Consider the following 13,651-nt stretch of genomic DNA (forward strand, 5'->3'; position numbering starts at 1 on the left):
TCTTTGTCGAGGCCCACACGGGCTCCAAAACCCAGAGGTCATAGGCCAAGAACATCTCAGCAGTCAGGGCAAGGACCTGAGCAACCTGCTACTACCTCTGCTGAAGCCACAGGGGATGCACCATGTAAAAGTGGTAGAAAGCTTAAGTTAAAGCAATTGCAGTTCACCAAGGGTATGCACAAGGTTGTTTTACAAAATATCGTATATTTTACAATGTTCACTTTTTTTTTGTATTGGCACATTAAATTTATTCATTATCACCACTTCCACGTCTTGGCCATTATTACGTCCCGAGAGTGAAGTCGCACTTTCATTTGCTTCACCATGAATGCCAAGAAACGACGGGACTCATTGGGCGGGTCTGCAATGGGTGTATGCGTGGTCGACGGACTGTTTTGTGCAAAGGGGGCCTGGGGGTTGGGGGGGGGGAGGGGGGTTGGTGGTCATGGTTGTGGTGATGGTTGTTCCAGACGGCCTGAGTATCTCAAATTCCTCATTTTGCACCTTTGATTATGAGAACCTGTTAAAGATGAGGGCATCCCTGGCATCACAGGCAGCAATGTGTGCGACAAGTCTGGCAATGGGTTCCCCATTTTCATTTTCCTCCTCATCCTCATCCTCTTTTTCAATGTTGCCTCTAGCAGAGGATGCTCGATGAGCGCATTCATCCTCATCCACCTATAACCCTCTCTGCTGTGCTATGTTGTGCAGGACACAGCACTCCACGGTTATTCTGGACACCCTCACTGGTGAGTACCGAACGGCTCCCCCAGATCTATCCAGGCACCTGAAGAGCATCTTCAACATTCCTATGGCTTGCTCAGTGACAGACCTGGTGGTGATGTGGCTCTTGTTGTACTGCTGCTGTGCCTCGTTGGTGGGGTTTCTCACAGGTGTCATGAGCCATGTTTGCAGGGGTATCCCTTGTCTCCAACGAGCCAGGCCTTAAATCTGTCTCCTGTCTGGAAGAGGTCTGGAATGTTGGATGGTGCAAAATGAATGAATCATGGCAGCTGCCAGCAAATCTGGCACACACCCGCACATATCTCTTGTTGTGGTCACACACCAGCTCTGCATTGATGGAGTGATAGCCGTTTAGGTTTAGGAACACACCTGGCTCGGAGGTCCTCGGAATGCTACGTGCGTGCAATTGATTGTGCCCTTCACCCATGGGATGCCAGCCAGAGAGGTGAAACCTATTACCGTCTCAGTCTGGCTGATGTCATCATGGGGGAAGTTGACATAGTCGGATGCCCTGGTAAACAAGCCATCCAACACCTGTCTTATACACTTAAGTGCAGACGATTGACACACCCTGGAGATGTGGCGCTCTGGAAGGATCCTGAGGCGAAGAAATTGAGGGCAGTAATGACTTTAACTGCAAAGGGAAATGCATGGCCACCAGGTCCAGCTGGGAGCAGTTCTTCCTGAAGGAGGTTTCGGATGTCTGCGACACCTGGCGACTCAATCTGAGCCTGCGTAGGCACTGCTCCTCAGAGAGGTCCAGGAAGCTCAGCCTCTGCTTGTAAACCCTCTCACATGAGTAGTGCCTCCTGCCTCGGCCCTTCCGTTGGTCCCCTTTCTACTCTTCTCCAGGTCCTGCTGCATACCTGTGTCTTGTGTATCAGCAGTTCCCAACACAGCATGATATGGCTGACGTGGATGTTCATTTTCCTCCACCTCAGATGTCCTCTGGAATACATCCATTGCACCCCCATCCTGATCTTGTCAGTTTCAGAGGCTGCAAAGTCTTTCTAATGCTGTCTCAAAAAGAACTCTCAGACTCAACACTCGAAGAACTCTCAGTCAAACGTTTGTCTGAGAGAACTGAGACCAGCTGCAATCCTTGAGATTTTATTGTGATGTGTCAATCACAGGTTTAAGGGACCTAATCAACTTCTGCATAAATCTCGCCTCTGTTTCACTGACGAGTTTAAGAAGCCATGGGAAACCCATGCAGGTAAGGTTAAATTTGTTTCAGGTTCAGAATCCACAAAAAATTACCTGCCTTAAGTATTTGAAGTAGGTAAATTGCCCATTTAACGAATCGCCTGCCGGCATTAATAGGGGATGCGACTTCCGGGTTTTGGTTTTTGCCGGGGATAAAATTACCCCTCAAGAGTCTGTTTTTTAAAGCAGAAGCTCATTTTTTGGACTTATTTCTGTCGTTTGATGAGGAGACATTTGTTATTTAGGTTAATAAGGTTTCTAATTAATTTTCTTCATCAACAAAACAATCAGCAGGCCTTAGGCCATGACCTCATCTTCTGCCCTGCCCCTGTCCCACCCTCTGTCTGCTTTTGGCATTGATAAGAGGTGACATCCCTGCTCTGCAGAGTGCTTACACTGAGCCAGCAATAAGGTATCATTCTCAGTTCTTTCAAATTAAAGTTCTTCTCTCTGGAGCTGAGAGTCACTTTTATTAGCTTTTGTTTTAGTGTTTGAAGAAATATTGTCTCGATGAAAAGTATTTGGGAAGGAATGACGGTGTGAAGAATTGTGCATCATTTTCGTTGTGTTGTTACAAATGACTGATACCATGAAGAAGGTATTGCCTAACAATTCAGTTCAGAGTGTCCTTTAACACAAATAAAACAAAAAAAAATGATGTTGTCGTTTACAGTGCCTGTACTCTAAACAAAACAGAAAACTACATTGTGGCAGATGGTGTCAAAAGAGACAGTTAATGCACCAGGATGAGGCCCAGAAAGAAGATATTTAAAATCGCGAATGCTTCATTTAAAGTATAGGCTAATCGTATATCTAGGCTGACACTTCAGTGCAGTACTGAGGGAGCGCTGCAGTCTTTCGGATGAGACGTTAAACAGAGGCCTCGTCCACCCTCTCAGGTGGCACTATTCGAAGACATGTATGCTCAAGCTGTCAGGAGATGCGTCAATGCCAGATTCATCAGCCGCACTCACAAGACAGTCCAGAATGTCACCCGAGCACAACGCAACACCATCAATGCTCTCAAGACCAACCGCAACATCGTCATCAAACCAGCGGACAAAGGAGGAGCCATTGTCATACAGAACAGAACGACTATTGCAAAGAAGCATACCGACAACTGGACAACCAGGAACACTACAGACGGTTACCCGCAGATCCGACCAAAGAACACACCCACCAGCTCAACAAACTGATCAAGACCTTCGATCCAGACCTTCAAAGCATCCTACGTGCTCTCATCCCACGTACTCCCCGCGTGGGAGACTTCTACCGCCTCCCAAAGATACACAAAGCCAACACACCCGGACGTCCTATCGTATCAGGCAACGGAACCCTGTGTGAGAACCTCTCTGGATACGTCGAGGGCATCCTGAAACCCATCGTACAGGGAACCCCCAGCTTCTGTCGCGACACTACAGACTTCCTACAAAAACTCAGCACCCACGGACCAGTTGAACCAGGAACACTTCTCACCACGATGGACGTCTCGGCACTCTACACCAGTATCCCCCACGATGACGGCATCGCTGCAACAGCCTCAGTACTCAACACCAACAACAGCCAATCTCCAGACGCCATCCTACAACTCATCCGCTTCATCCTGGATCACAATGTCTTCACCTTTGACAACCAGTTCTTTACCCAAACACACGGAACAGCCATGGGGACCAAATTCGCACCCCAATACGCCAACATTTTCATGCACAAGTTCGAGCACGACTTCTTCACTGCACAGGACCTCCAACCAACGCCATACACCAGATACATCGACGACATTTTCTTCCTATGGACCCACGGCGAAGAATCACTGAAGAGACTACACGATAACATCAACAAGTTCCATCCCACCATCAAACTCACCATGGACTACTCCTCCGAATCGGTTTCTTTCTTGGGCACACAAATCTCCATCAAAGACGGGCACCTCAGCACCTCACTCTACCGCAAGCCCACGGACAACCTCACGATGCTCCACTTTTCCAGCTTCCACCCCAACCACGTCAAACAGGCCATCCCCTATGGACAGGCCCTACGAATACACAGGATCTGCTCAGACGAGGAGGAACGCGATGGACACCTACAGACGCTGAAAGACGCCCTAGTAAGAACGGGATATGACGCTCGACTCATCGATCGGCAGTTCCGACGGGCCACAGCGAAGAATCGCATAGACCTCCTCAGAAGACAAACACGGGACGCAACCAACAGAGTACCCTTCGTCGTCCAGTACTTCCCCCGAGCGGAGAAACTACACCATGTTCTCCGCAGCCTTCAACATGTCATCGATGACGACGAACACCTCGCTAAGGCCATCCCCACGCCTTCACTACTCGCCTTCAAACAGCCACCCAACCTCAAACAGACCATCGTTCGCAGCAAATTACCCAGCTTTCAGGAGAACAGCGTCCACGACACCACACAACCCTGCCACGGCAACCTCTGCAAGACATGCCAGATCATCGACACGGATACCACCATCACACGAAAGGACACCACCCACCAGGTACATGGTTCATACTCCTGTGACTCGGCCAACGTTGTCTACCTCATACGTTGCAGGAAAGGATGCCCCGGAGCATGGTACATTGGCGAGACCATGCAGACACTGCGACAACGGATGAACGGACACCGCGCAACAATCGCCAGACAGAAGGGTTCCCTCCCAGCCGGGGAACACTTTAGCAGTCAAGGACATTCAGCCACCGATCTTCGGGTCAGCGTTCTCCAAGGCGGCCTTCGAGACACACGACAGCGCAAAATCATCGAGCAGAAGTTGATAGCCAAGTTCCACACCCATGAGGACGGCCTCAACCGGGATCTTGGGTTCATGTCACGCTACACGTAACCCCACCAGCAAAAAGGGAAAAAAAAGGTATGTGTTTTAATATTCTCTCTCTCTCTCTCTGCCATTTGGGTCTCTTTCTTTCTGTCTGTGTAATTGACACAATGTATATCCAGTGTACTGGGACGTGCTGTTCTCCGTGACTGGCCTGTTTGAACATCAACGACACCTTTTGATTGGTGTGATGCTGTCCCAGCCTAATATAAGATATGCGATTTGAGAACCTTCCACTCATTCACCTGACGTAGGGGATAATCTCCGAAAGCTTGTGATTTTAAAATAAAATTGTTGGACTATAACCTGGTGTTGTAAGATTCCTTACATTTGTCCACCCCAGTCCATCACCGGCATCTCCACATCATATTCGAAGAAGAGCAGGGGAGTTCTCCCCAGTGTCCTGGCCAATATTCATACTTCAACCGACATCACTAAAACAGAATATCTAGTCATTCCCTCATTGCTGTTTGTGGGAGCTTGCTGTGCGCAAATTGGCTGCCACGTTTCATAGAATCATAGAATCATAGAAGTTTACAACATGGAAACAGGCCCTTCGGCCCAACATGTCCATGTCGCCCAGTTTATACCACTAAGCTAGTCCCAATTGCCTGCACTTGGCCCATATCCCTCTATACCCATCTTACCCATGTAACTGTCCAAATGCTTTTTAAAAGACAAAATTGTACCCGCCTCTACTACTGCCTCTGGCAGCTCGTTCCAGACACTCACCACCCTTTGAGTGAAAAAATTGCCCCTCTGGACCCTTTTGTATCTCTCCCCTCTCACCTTAAATCTATGCCCCCTCGTTATAGACTCCCCTACCTTTGGGAAAAGATTTTGACTATCTACCTTATCTATGCCCCTCATTATTTTATAGACTTCTATAAGATCACCCCTAAACCTCCTACTCTCCAGGGAAAAAAGTCTCAGTCTATCCAACCTCTCCCTATAAGTCAAACCATCAAGTCCCGGTAGCATCCTAGTAAATCTTTTCTGCACTCTTTCTAGTTTAATAATATCCTTTCTATAGTAGGGTGACCAGAACTGTACACAGTATTCCAAGTGTGGCCTTACTAATGTCTTGTACAACTTCAACAAGACATCCCAACTCCTGTATTCAATGTTCTGACCAATGAAACCAAGCATGCTGAATGCCTTCTTCACCACCCTATCCACCTGTGACTCCACTTTCAAGGAGCTATGAACCTGTACTCCTAGATCTCTTTGTTCTATAACTCTCCCCAACGCCCGACCATTAATGGAGTAGGTCCTGGCCCGATTCGATCTACCAAAATGCATCACCTCACATTTATCTAAATTAAACTCCATCTGCCATTCATCGGCCCACTGGCCCAATTTATCAAGATCCCGTTGCAATCCTAGACAACCTTCTTCACTGTCCACAATGCCACCAATCTTGGTGTCATCTGCAAACTTACTAACCATGCCTCCTAAATTCTCATCCAAATCATTAATATAAATAACAAATAACAGCGGACCCAGCACCGATCCCTGAGGCACACCGCTGGTCACAGGCCTCCAGTTTGAAAAACAACCCTCTACAACCACCCTCTGTCTTCTGTCGTCAAGCCAATTTTGTATCCAATTGGCTACCTCACCTTGGATCCCGTGAGATTTAACCTTATGTAACAACCTACCATGCGGTACCTTGTCAAAGGCTTTGCTAAAGTCCATGTAGACCACGTCTACTGCACAGCCCTCATCTATCTTCTTGGTTACCCCTTCAAAAAACTCAATCAAATTCGTGAGACATGATTTTCCTCTCACAAAACCATGCTGACTGTTCCTAATCAGTCCCTGCCTCTCCAAATGCCTGTTGATCCTGTCTCTCAGAATACCCTCTAACAACTTACCCACTACAGATGTCAGGCTCACCGGTCTGTAGTTCCCAGGCTTTTCCCTGCCGCCCTTCTTAAACAAAGGCACAACATTTGCTACCCTCCAATCCTCAGGCACCTCACCCGTAGCTGTCGATGATTCAAATATCTCTGCTAGGGGACCTGCAATTTCCTCCCTAACCTCCCATAACGTCCTGGGATACATTTCATCAGTTCCCGGAGATTTATCTACCTTGATGCGCGTTAAGACTTCCAGCACCTCCCTCTCTGTAATATGTACACTCCTCAAGACATCACTATTTATTTCCCCAAGTTCCCTAACATCCATGCCTTTCTCAACCGTACATTAAAACAATTGTTTCCTACATTAAAACAATTCACTTCAAAAGTACTTAATTGGAGGGAAAGCACTTTGGGGCGACCTTTGTGAACGGCACTACATAATTGCAAGTTTTTCTTTCTTTTGTAGAAAAAAATGAACCACGTCGGAAGCTGTAGGTCTGATAAGCCTGTCGATATCCATCAAAATTGCTGTGTGAAAACAGTAGTTAAGAAATCATGCCCTAGTTCAGACAGATTACTGTTGTGGCGTTACGGTCTGTCAAATGTTTCTTAGACCTGGTTTGGGAGAGGACAAGTAGTATATGTATTGGTGATATTAGTGTTCTGGATCTAATATGATGCTTGGAGTAGTTTTGGCTTCATTTGACAAACTGCTGTGACTGGAAAACTCCTTTGATCAGTCCTGAAAGTGATACTTGTGGGAGTTTCCTTTCATCTTTGTAGCAGAAGACACATTAATCTTCCTGATGATGCGTCAGTTTGAAGGATCTTCCTCAATTGCAAATATCTGCAGGATGGGGAATTTCCTCTGAGCCAATCCTGCTCCGTCACCGTAACTTCTTCGGAAGTGTGGTGGAAACCCCATCGACACCGTATATGGCAGGATCCTCTGAGCAGGATCAGTTCAGAAGAAATTCATGGCTGGACATTAGGATTTTCCTCTACCGTACAAACTTCTGACTTTCTTGCATCTTAGTCAGTGACTGTGACAAAATACCCTCAATATCGGGAAGCCCTACCTTGGTAACGATATCCGTGGACTTCAAGAGTAAATCATTGCTTGTAAAATGTGTCGAGGTGTTTTTGAGAGATGCGCTAAGACACCCTCAGGCCAACATTGCAACATGCTTACAGGGAGAACTATCAACTTTCAGGCCATAATAACTAGTGCTGTTTTTGGATGTATTAGCCCTATGCTGCATGGTAAATCCAGGTGCCCTTGTAGCAAATGGCTCGCTGATAACCCGGAGCTTGTGAAGACAGTTCCTCATGGTCGTTGCCAGGTATGTGTACCAGGCAAAGCAGATATGTTTGGTGGCTGCGGCCAATGGGAGTACAGTGGTCGTTGATCACCCTGGCATGCCTCCTTTCTTGCAGTGTAACTGAAAGCATAACATGCTGTGACTGGCGTGCCTCTGAGGCAGCGTACAACATTACAATTAGTCAGGGGTTTATGTATCAGCTGTGGCTCAGTTGGTAACACTCTCGCTTCTAAGTCAGAAGGTTAGTGGGTTCAAGTCCCATTCCAGAGACTTCAGCACAAAATCTAGGCTGATGCTTCAGTGCAGTATTGAGGGAGTGCTGCACTGTTGGAGGTGCTGTCATTCAGTTGAGACCTTAAACTTCTTAGGTGGACAACAAAGATCCCATGGCAATATTTGAAGAAGAGCAGCAGAGTTCTCCCTGAACAATATTTATCATTCAACCAACATCATGAAAACAGGTTATCTGGTCATTATAACATTGCTGTTTGTGGGACCTTGCTGTGCACAAATTACAACAGTGACTACACTTCTAAAGTACTTCATTGGCTGTAAAAGTGCTTTGAGACATCCATGAAGTCATGAAAGTGCTATATAAATGCAAGTCTTTCTTTTTTCTGTCTTAGTGATACCATCAGGCCTGCTCTCCAAATTTCCGTTGGGTGAGAGCGGCCTCCGCCTGCAGTAATCATGTGTCAAAGCAAGGTGCACTATGGTAAAAAATATGGTGGCCCCAGAAATGTGCAGGGGCACGAACCCAGCGTGACTGCCGGGATCGTGCTCTCAGCAGAACTCCGCCACTGACCCTTGCAGAGTTCGGGGGAGGACCCTACTGGAGAGAGATTTTTGTGGGAGTATATTTGTGGCAGACCCAGCCGAAGATCCCAGAGAGAGAGGGCAGTGGGATTCCACTGGGTGCAATCGATTGCAAGCATATAGTAATCCGAGCACTTCCACAAGAGCCAGGACTGTTCATCATCAGAAAGAGTTATCACTCCATCAAAGCTCAGCTTGTTTGCGACCACCACAAAAGATTTCTTCACGTGTGCACCAGATTCCCTGGCAGCTGCCAGGATTTGTTCATTCTGAGGGAATCCAACATCCCGGTCCTCTTCCACGCACCAAACAGCCTTAAGGGCTGGCTCCTCGAGGACAAGTGATACCCCCTGCACACGTGGCTCATGACACCTCTGTGGAACCCCATCAGTGAGGAACAGTGTTGATACAATGACTGCCACATCACCACCAGATCTATAGTTGAACATGCGATAGGACTGCTGGAGATGCGATTTCAGTGCCTTGATCGTTCTGGGGGGAGAGCTTCAATACATACCAGCGAGTGTGGGTTGCATTATAGTAGTGTGTTGTGTCCTGCACAACATGGCGCAACAGAGAGGGGTGCCGGTTGATGAGGCCCCATGTCCTCATCCAGCATCCACATCTACCATCTGGGTACAGTAGCATAGCGATTATGTTACTGGACTAGTAATTCTAGAAGGCCAGGACTGACAATCCAGAGTCATAAGTTCAAATCCAGCCATGGCAGCTGGGGAATTTAAATTCAATTCATTAAAAAATATTCAATTAATTAAATAAAATCTGGAATTAAAATACTGGTATCAATAATGGTGGCCATGAAACTACCAGATTGTCATTATAAAATCCATCTGGTTCACTAATGCCCTTTAGGGAAGGAAACCTACCATCCTTACCTGGTCTGGCCTGTATGTGACTCCAGGCCCACAGCAATGTGTTTGATTCCTAATTGCCCTCTGAAATGGCCTAACAAGCCACTCAGTTGTACAATCTCGCTTAAAAAAAAGTCATAATAAGAATAAAAGTGGATGGACCACCCAGCACCAGACACGACAAAAGCAAACCAAGCCCAGGCGACCCTGCAAAGTCCTACCTCGCTAACATCGGGGGACTTATGCCAAAATTGTGGGAGCTGTCCCACAGACTAGTCAAGCAACAGCCTGACATAGCCATACTCACAGAATCATACCTTTCAGCCAACGTCCCAGACTTTTCCATCACCATCCCTGGGTATGTCCTGTCCCACTTGGCAGGACAGACCAACCAGAGTTGGCGGTACAGTGATATACAGTTAGGAGGGAGTGGTCCTCAGAGTCCTCAACATTGAGTCTGGAACACATGAAATCTCATGGCGTCAGGTCAAGGAAACCTCCCGCTGATGACCACCTACTGCCCTCCCTCAGCTGATGAATCAGTCCTCCTCCATGTTGAACACCACTTGGAGGAAGCACTGAAGGTAGCAAGGGCACAGAATATACTCTGGGTGGGGGACTTCAATGTCCAGCACCAAGAGTGGCTTGGTAGCACCACTACTGGCCGAGTCCTGAAGGACATAGCTGCTAGACTGGACCTGCGGCAGGCAGTGAGCGAACCAACATGAGGGGAAAACTTACTTGACCTCGTCCTCGCCTGTCGCAAATGAATCTGTCCATGACAGTATTGGCAGGAGTGACCACTGCACAGCCCTCGTGAAGATGAAGTCCCGTCTTCGCACTGAGGACACCATCCAACGTGTTGTGTGGCACTACACCGTGCTAAATGGGATAGATCAAGCAGCTCAAAACTGAGTATCCATGAGGCACTGAGGGCCAGCAGCAGCAGAATTGTATTCCTGCACAATCTATAACCTCATAGCCCAGCATGTTCCTCACTCTACCCTGGTTCAAGGTAGGAGTGTAGAAGAGTATGCCAGGAGAAGCACCAGGCCGTACCTAAAGGTGAAGCTACAACTCAGGACTAAACTGGTGAAGCTACAACTCAGGACTACATCCATGCTAAACAGCGGAAGCAACATGCTACAAACAAAGCGAAGCAATTCCACAACCAACGGACCAGATCAAAGCTCTGCAGTCCTGCCACATCCAGTCGTCAATGGTGGTGGACAATTAAACAACTAATGGGAGGAGGAGGCTCTGCAAACACCCCCATCCTCAATGATGGCGGAGTCCAGCACGTTAGTGCAAAAGACATGGCTGAAGCGTTTGCAACCATCTTCAGCCAGAAGTGCCGAGTGGATGATCCATCTCGGGCCTTCTCCCGATATCCCCACCATCACAGAAGCCAATCTTCAGCCAATTCGATTCACTCCACGTGATATCAAGAAATGGCTGAGTGCACTGGATACAGCAAAGGCTATGGGCTCCAACAACATCCCGGCTGTAGTGCTGAAGTCTTGTGTTCCAGAACTAGTCTGCGCCTCTAGCCAAGCTGTTCCAGTACAGCTACAACACTGGCATCCACCCGACAATGTGGAAAATTGCCCAGGTATGTCCTGTCCACAAAAAGCAGGACAAATCCAATCCGACCAATTACCGCCCCATCAGTCTACTCTCAATTATCAGCAAAGTGATGGAAGGTGTCATCGACAGTGCTATCAAGCGGCACTTACTCACCAATAACCTGCTCACCGATGCTCAGCTTGGAGTTCCACCAGGACTACTCAGCTCCAGACTTCATTACAGCCTTGGTTCAAACATTGCCAAAAGAGCTGAATTCCAGAGATGAGGTGAGAGTGACTGCCCTTGACATCAAGGCAGCATTTGACCAAGTGTGGCACCAAGGAGCCCTCGTAAAATTGAAGTCAATGGGAATCAGGGGGAAAACTCTCCAGTGGCTGGAGTCATACCTAGCACAAAGGAAGATGGTAGTGGTTGTTGGAGGCCAATCATCTCAGCCCCAGGGCATTACTGCAGGAGTTCCTCAGGGCAGTGTCCTAGGCCCAACCATCTTCAGCTGCTTCATCAATGACCTTCCCTTCTTCATAAGGTCAGAAATGGTGATATTCGCTGATGATTGCAGTGTTCAGTTCTATTCGCAACCCCTCAAATAGTGAAGCAGTCTGTGCCCGCGTGCAGCAAGACCTGGACAACATCCAGGCTTGGGCTCATAAGTGGCAAGTAACATTCACGCCAGACAAGTGCCAGGCAATGACCATCTCCAAAAAGAGAGAGTCTAACCATGTCCCCTTGACATTCAACGGCATTACCATCGCCGAATCCCCCACCATCAACATGCTGGGGGTCACCATTGACCAAAAACGTAACTGGACCAGCCATATAAATACTGTGGCGACAAGAGCAGGTCAGAGGCTGGGTATTTTTTTTTTATTATTCGTTCACGGGATTAGGGATGAGCGTCGCTGGCGAGGCCAGCATTTATTGCCCATCACTAATTGCCCTCGAGAAGGTGGTGGTGAGCCGCCTTCTTGAACCGCTGCAGTCCGTGTGGTGATGGTTCTCCCACAGTGCTGTTAGGAAGGGAGTTCCAGGATTTTGACCCAGCGACAATGGAGGAACGGCGATATATTTCCAAGTCGGGATGGTGTGTGACTTGGAGGGGAACGTGCAGGTGGTGTTGTTCCCACGTGCCTGCTGCTCTTGTCCTTCTAGGTGGTAGAGGTTTTGGGAGGTGCTGTCGAAGAAGCCTTGGCGAGTTGCTCCAGTGCATCCTGTGGATGGTACACACTGCAGCCACAGTGCGCCGGTGGTGAAGGGAGTGAATGTTTAGGGTGGTGGATGGGGTGCCAATCAAGCGGGCTGCTTTATCTTGGATGGTGTCGAGCTTCTTGAGTGTTGTTGGAGCTGCACTCATCCAAGCAAGTGGAGAGCATTCCATCACACTCCTGACTTGTGCCTTGTAGATGGTGGAAAGGCTTTGGGGAGTCAGGAGGTGAGTCACTCGCTGCAGAATACCCAGCCTCTGACCTGCTCTCGTAGCTACAGTATTTATATGGCTGGTCCAGTTAAGTTTCGGGTCAATGGTGACCCCCAGGATGTTGATGGTGGGGGATTCGGCGATGGTAATGCCGTTGAATGTCAATGGGAGGAGGTTAGACTCCCTCTTGTTGGAGATGGTCATTGCCTGGCACTTGTCTGGTGCGAATGTTACTTGCCACTTATGAGCCCAAGCCTGGATGTTGTCCAGGTCTTGCTGCATGCGGGCTTGGACTGCTTCATTATTTGAGGGGTTGCGAATGGAACTGAACACTGTGCAGTCATCAGCGAACATCCCCATTTCTGACCTTATGATGGAGGGAAGTTCATTGATGAAGCAGCTGAAGATGGTTGGGCCTAGGACACTGCCCTGAGGAACTCCTGCAGCAATGTCCTGGGGCTGAGATGATTGGCCTCCAACAACCACTACCATCTTCCTTTGTGCTAGGTATGACTCCAGCCACTGGACAGTTTTCCCCCTGATTCCCATTGACTTCAATTTTTCTAGGGCTCCTTGGTGCCACACTCGGTCAAATGCTGCCTTGATGTCAAGGGCAGTCACTCTCACCTCACCTCTGGAATTCAACTCTTTTGTCCATGTTTGGACCAAGGCTGTAATGAAGTCTGGAGCCGAGTGAACCCAAACTGAGCATCGGTGAGCAGGTTATTGGTGAGTAAGTGCCGCTTGATAGCACTGTCGACGACACCTTCCATCACTTTGCTGATGATTGAGAGTAGACTGATGGGGCGGTAATTGGCCGGATTCGATTTGTCCTGCTTTTTGTGGACAGGACATACCTGGGCAATTTTCCACATTGTCGGGTAGATGCCAGTGTTGTAGGGGTACTGGAACAGCTTGGCTAGAGGCGCAGCTAGTTCTGGAGCACAAGTCTTCAGCACTACAGCCGGGATGTTGTCGGGGCCCAT

The sequence above is a fragment of the Heptranchias perlo genome, chromosome 15, assembly GCF_035084215.1.
Source record: "Heptranchias perlo isolate sHepPer1 chromosome 15, sHepPer1.hap1, whole genome shotgun sequence".
NCBI lineage: Eukaryota > Metazoa > Chordata > Chondrichthyes > Hexanchiformes > Hexanchidae > Heptranchias > Heptranchias perlo.